The sequence below is a fragment of the Salvelinus namaycush genome, chromosome 3, assembly GCF_016432855.1.
Source record: "Salvelinus namaycush isolate Seneca chromosome 3, SaNama_1.0, whole genome shotgun sequence".
NCBI lineage: Eukaryota > Metazoa > Chordata > Actinopteri > Salmoniformes > Salmonidae > Salvelinus > Salvelinus namaycush.
The window spans coordinates 52,969,168-52,976,315 of NC_052309.1; positions in this window are offsets into that span (position 1 = coordinate 52,969,168).

The following is a 7,148-nucleotide window of genomic DNA, read 5'->3' on the forward strand; positions in this document are numbered from 1 at the left end:
TGTTTCAAATAAATTATATTTAATAAATTAATTAATGATCCTATATTGATGGAACGGTCCACAACCCTATACCCTGGACACCCACCTGAATGTCCCAGATACTAAGGAGAAGTCCCTAACTGTTTTATGGGCCTGCTATAAGCGGTCTGTATGCAGACAAAATGCGGTCAGAGACCTAGAGCAGCACTGTCCCCTCAAGATTCTGAGCCTGCTTGGCAGGGTTGGTCCTGCAAAGCCAAAGCCCCCTAAAGGGAGAGCATACTACACAAGGAAATTCTCAAAGCTGCTAATGAGAACCTTGACAACCTTGTACCTAGCCGGTGGGGATTCCCCCACCCAGGCAGTGGCAGTGCTGGCAACACTAGCTGCAGTAACCCATGGGGAGGGGGTCACATTTGGACATTCAGAGAAGGGGTATATTATTGTGGCCCTGGTGGCACAAATTCAAAAGTCTGACTGCATGGAGATGCTTGGGAATATGGTCAATACGGGGGACCGTGTTGCAGGTGTTTCAGGGAAAAGGTGTACATTTGACCTCCATCATCTTCTCATACGGCTGCAACTGTAAATGCATTTGTAAATCAAAACCTTTCTTGAGTTGGGCTCTGGGATGGTGCAAGTGTTGAGAATGTGAGCCTATGGTTGTGTGGGTGGAAAGGGTTGAGTGTGTATGAGTGTGTGTGTGGGTGTATGTGTGTATCCCACAACTGTTGCGAAGGAGTCAAAGATGTTAGGGACAATAGAGGATGATTCACAGCAATTGTTTGCTAATATAATAATTGCTTGTAATAATGTAATTTTGATAATGGCGAGACTGGTGAGCGGTAAAATCCTTTTCATAAATTGCCAAAATGACTACAAATATTAATAGCTAATTATGGAAAATAAGAAACAGGATTCTTAAAATATATACAGTATATATATATTTTGATGGCTATATATAATACAAATCGAGGTTAGGGCGTTGGAAATGCATTTGGCAGTTGATCTACTTCTGTTCTGTAAATGGCACTGTATGCTCTTTTCGAAGGATGAATCCCAGTCTCTTCAGGGCTATGGGATACGGGGGTCGGGGGTTGTCTGCCGGGCACTGGGATGACAACCCAACTCGGGATGAGGAGGGCTTTTAGAGGGTGGAATAGTGGGGACCATTTGGAGGTTTACTTAGTAGCAATGCAAATATAATGGTACAACTATATACAGTAGACAATCAATCATCATGTTAATTTTTATTGGTACGTTTACAAACATATATTTTGATAAATAGAATTTAAAGTTGTGTCTCATTATGGTAAGTGGTGAAATAAGTATAGCCAGTTATTATTGTAATGGCCTAGCAGATAGTAAGGAAAGGCGATCAGTATTTACCTGGCTAAAAGAGAAGGGATATATTGTTTATAGGAAACCCATTCAACAATTTTAGATGAAGTTTTGTGGAAAAGGGACTGTGGGGTGAAATATATTTCTCCCATGGGCAAAGAAATTCAAAAGGGATGATGGTTTTAATTAACAGTCATTTTGATCCAAATGTGAGAATTGTCCAAACAGATCATCAAGGTAGATGGATTATTTTAAATATGTTATTGGACAATAAACATATATGGCTTATTAACCTATACAGTCAAAATAATGATGATCCAAGCTTATTTGAAAATATATATAAGAATTTATCAACTCTACAAGCAACACTAGACTCTATTATTATGGTGGGAGATTTTAATATGGTTTTAAATACCTCTATGGACCGGAAAGGAAATCACACTACAAACTATCACCCTCAGGAAATCATGAATGTCATGGATATATTGGAATTAGTGGATATATGGAGACTTAAATACCCTGACCTAGTGAGATATACATGGTGGAGGCTTAATCAATTTCTTATGCCATTCTCTCTGGCACCAAAAGTTTAAAAAGTGTTGATAGGGGACAGAATGCGGTAGGATCATCACATAATTGGCATATATATTACTCTTACAGAATTTCCACGTGGGCGAGGATACTGGAAATATAATCAAAGCCTACTAGATGATAAACTGTTTCGAACTATGGCAGAAGAATTTATAACTGAATTTTTCAGACATAACATAGACATAACAAGTATGTGGACATACCTTCAAATGAGTGGATTCGGCTACTTCAGTCACACTCATTGCTGACAGGTGTATAAAATCGAGCACACAACCATGCACTCTCCATAAACAAACATTGGCAATAGAATGGCCCGTAATTAAGAGCTCAGTGACTTTCAACGTGCTACCGTCATAGGATGCCACCTTTCCGACAAGACAGTTTGTCAAATTTCTACCCTGCTAGAGTTGCCACGGGCAACTGTAAGTGCTGTTATTTTGAAGTGGAAGCGTCTAGGAGCAACAACGACTCACAACCTCCCCAAATGGCACCGCCGAGTGCTGAAGCACATAGCGTGTAAAAATGGTCTGTCCTCGTTTGCATCACTCACTACCGAGTTCCAAACTGGAAGCAACATCAGCACAATAACTGTTAGTCGGGAGCTTCATGAAATGGGTTTCCATGGCCGAGCAGCTGCACACAAGCCTAAGATCACCATGCGCAATGCCAAGCGTCGGCTGGAGTGGTGTAAAGCTTGATGCCATTGGACTTTGGAGCAGTGGAAATGTGTTCTCTGGAGTGATAAATCACGCTTCACCATCTGGTAGCCCGACAGACGATCTGGGTTTGGTGGATGCCAGGCGAACGCTACCTGCCTGAATGTATAGTGCCAACTGTAAAGTTTGGTGGAGGAGGAATAATGGTCTGTGGCTGTTTTTTATGGTTTCTGTTAGGCCCCTTAGTTCCATTGAAGGGACATCTGAATGCTACAGTATACAATTACATTTTAGACGATTCGGTGCTTCCACCATTGTGGCAACAGTTTGGGGAAGGTCGTTTCCTGTTTCAGCATGACAATGCCCCCGTGCACAAAGCGAGGTCCATACAGAAATGGCTTGTCAAATTGTGGAAGAACTTGACTGGCCTGCACAGAGCCCTGACCTCAACCCCATCGAATACCTTTGGGATGAATAGGAACGCCAACTGTGAGCCAGGCATAATTGCCCAACATCAGTGCCCAACCTCACTAATGCTCTTATGGCTGAATGGAAGCAAGTCCCCGCAGCAATGTTCCAACATCTAGTGGAAAGCCTTCCCAAGAAGAGTAGAGGCTGTTATAGCAGCAAAGTGGGGACCAACTCCATATTAATGCCCATGATTTAGGAATGAGATGTTCGACGAACAGTTGTCCACATACCCATGGCCAAATTCCCAGCCCTAACCTTTGTATTCATGATAACAGTTGTATATTCTCACCTTGTCGAACAATTAAATGAACGGTGTGCGTCAGGTCGTTGAACAGTCCTGATTGCGCCACACGACAGTGGTAGAACCCAGAGTCTCCCTCTCCGACGTTGTAGATAATGAGAGAGACATCTCCACTCCGAAGCTTCCCTGGTAACCTGTGTCTGTACGACCTCCTGTAGGTCACCTCTACTCCATTAGTAGCAATGACTGTGTTCTCACAGCCGAAGAGAGACGGCTGTGCTCCTCTCCCCCAGCACACCTCTGTCAGACCCAGGGTAGCGGTGTCATACCTGTAGATCAGAGATACCGTCCTACCTGCAACACCAACCACTGTCTCCATGACGCCATCACACACTGCAGGCAACAGAAACACAATCGCGGACACGTTAGTGGGACCTCAATAGTGCACCAGTCTCAGACAAACAGAAGAGTGCATTAGACATTTCCTTAAGTTTTTGATTGATTCGTTTTACCTGACTGAGGTTCATGGTTTACACAGATTAAGACAGGCAGGACTTACATGCCAACAGAGAGACTGTGATAAGGGTATGAAGTGTAGACCGCATTGTCGTTGTGTTCATCGAAACCAGACAGACAATCAGTTTTGTCTCACAGTCTAGCACTGCTTCCCTTTTTAACTGAATGTATAACGGATGGCTTTAAACAGACTATGTGCCAATCAACCTCAAATACCACACCACTTCTCTACCATCGCCCACAAGCCTTGCCAGGGATGTCAGCATTCACACACCAGGGGGAGTAGTGAGACTGTCTTTTATATCCATGACAACAGGCCAACGCTTCAGAAATCAACATTACTGTGAAAATGTGTATTAGCAGGATCTTGAAATGACTGATTTACTACATTTTCTTTGTTTGTCTCCATCCCTACGAATATAACTTGGCAATGCCAAAATAACTGTCTTTCATAGTGTCGTTGTGAAGTGATGATTTCCCATGTTAACTCTGTGGTTTTTATATCTTTAACCTGCAGTTTGTTTAGACACTTATCCAGGAACAAAATCTATCTCCCACTTGACGGCAGAGTTGTAGTTTGATCACACAGGGAGGAGTGGGAATAGGATAGAAAGAAATGTCCGGTATAAATGTTTGGCTTGTACTTTTCATCGGAGTGATCTTCTCTGAAGGATAGTGTGTGTGACATATCCCACAGATAGTTGAGACACCGTTCATAGCCGTTGCCTAATGTGGCTGATCTACTTATTCCGGTATGTCCAGACGTTCCAGTTGATGATTTAAATAAGAGAGCAGACCTAGAGAAGGCTACATGGGTTTTAGCCTTGCTGAATGCTGTAGCGCTACACGGAGGCGCTGTCGACGTACACCGAGGCCCAGCATACCTTCGCTACGCATGCTGTTCCACATTCCAAATCAAGACTGAGCGACTCAGTATATTAGCTATGAATAGATCTGTTGTTACGAGACAGTTGTTTTCCTAGTCACTGAAAAGCAGTAGGACCAGGTCCCTGTTCTGAGAAAGAAGTTAAGAGGGGGTTTCAGATGAGTCGTGAAAGTTTATGTCTAACTGCACTGGAATTGAGTGTTACAATCAGTCGCAAACAGTAAATGTCCCTCTAGTGCCTTATTCATCTCATGTCTCATAGCTTCACGATGAGTAGAACACACTGTGTGTGACGTGGTGAGGTTGGACCCAGGTGCAGATTAGAGACCAGACGAGGAATCAGTGGTTAAGGATAAACATAATACTTTACTGAAAAAACAACAAACACTAAGTCTCGAAAACTCACTCAGGAGACAACCGCATACGGTAAACAATTCAAGCTTCAGCTGAAAGGAAGGAAGGACAACAGAAAACACACCTCTTTCAACGGGGAAATCATAATGAGTAAATAGGATACACCTGAGTGTCGTTAATGTCTCTAGGACGGTGTCTGCCGTCCTCTGGTGACAGGTGGAACTATGACACTGTACAGCATGGTGCTGTGTAGAACACACTAGCTGTGTTCGAATACTCGTGCTAACCCACTAACCATACTATTTGTGATGTAAATTGAGTATGTACTATGCTTATTAGTCATAGTATGGATATAGTTAGTATGCCAAAAGTTGCCTTATGTCCTACTACATTTGCCCAAATACAAAGTATACAAGCAGTGGACAATTTATCCGTGCTTTTGGGGCCTATAATGAAATTTGCGTGGCTTAACAACATTTTCAGATTTGAAATAAATGATGGAAAATATGCAGCCAAAGTCAAATTCATTGCTTCAACTAATTATGACAAATGTTTAAAAAAAATGTTAAGCAATGTAATAAAGTATTGACTTTTCAAATAAATTACATTACACATTATGCTGTCTGACAATTTGTTAGCTTCGCTAGCCTTACGCACCGCATAGCATATCATTACAGCAGTTGCTTGTATGTACCGCCGGTATGTTAGCTAGCTACCGTCCTAACGTTGGTTGGCTACTAATACATTGAACTTGCCAGTATATTAACTATATGCTATCTAACTAACTACCCAATGTTTATTGACTTGATTATTCGAGTCATTCTTGGCTTAGCTAAGTGGTATAGTCTTTGTGCGTTCTCAATAGACATTGTTAATGAAGTTGTAAGATGTCAAGCTAGTAACTTGTTAGCTATGCTAACAAGCTAGCAAGAAGTTGCATAGCAACAGCATCAACTTCCGGTAGACAGGCGAAGCGCTAGTACACTCAACTGAAAGGAGACCGTTCGTTTACATTATACTAAAATGAACTAATAGTATGTAGTATGTACTATACAGTATGTTAGTATGGGTATTCAAACACAGCTACTGTGTACAGAATGGTGCTGTGTAGAACTGCGTAGAACACACTGTGTACAGAATGGTTCTGTGTAGAACACTCTGTGTGCAGCATGATGCTGCGTAAATGTCTGCTGCCCTGGTGTATTTTACGCCAACCACTGTATGTCATTTCACATTGGGGCTGCCATGTGAACTTCCTCCCTCTATTATGTACATTGAAATTGTATAGGCCATTGTATTCCAAGCAATTATTTTAGGGTTAGCGACCCTACCGTCCGAAGCAGTTTTTGGTAAGTAAGTTGCTAAGTATTCTCACGAATAATTAAAGAGACGTGATCATGTCTCAATTTGCAGTGTACAAATTATTATATTATGTTACGGCCCCCCGACGATCCACTTAGACAAAAATCAACTAGCAGCTGAATCTTGTTACCTACCCTTGGTCTACAGGTTCTTTGGGGGCACTGAACAGCAAGGGCACCAAATGGGAGGTCCTGTTTGTGTTGGTGTAGAGGTAGTTGCTGTCAACAGCAGTGCTGCTGAGAAAAGAGAGCCTATGAGTCTGTTGCGAAAGACTATTATCCTTGATCTCTTGAGCCACTCAATTTTGTTGCTTTTAGCAGGAAAAGAGGGGACTTCCATTTTCTGTACAACCTATTGTGACCATTAACCAGAAACATTGAACAGAATGATTGCTCTTGACCATTGCTCTTTGTCAGACTGAGACGAGACGCTCTCTTCACAGGGGAAACATGGTCTAGAAGGGGAATGTTTAGAAAGCACTGTAGTGGTTTCACACTGCACATGCTGTGTGAGCATGAGTCAGGTATACTCATTCTTCGATTGCAGTGAGACTACTGAGACTGAGAACCTCTTTTAGCAAAGCCACTGATGCATCCCATTTATTTAATTAAAAATTAGTGAGGGAGAACTCTGATGCACCAGTGTCTTTTTCAACTCTTTGAAAAACGGTGAGGTCGAGATAAAGCCAGTGTAGACTTAATGATGTGGTTATGTCATTGTGTTGAGGATGACACTGCAGAAGAGAGGGTTA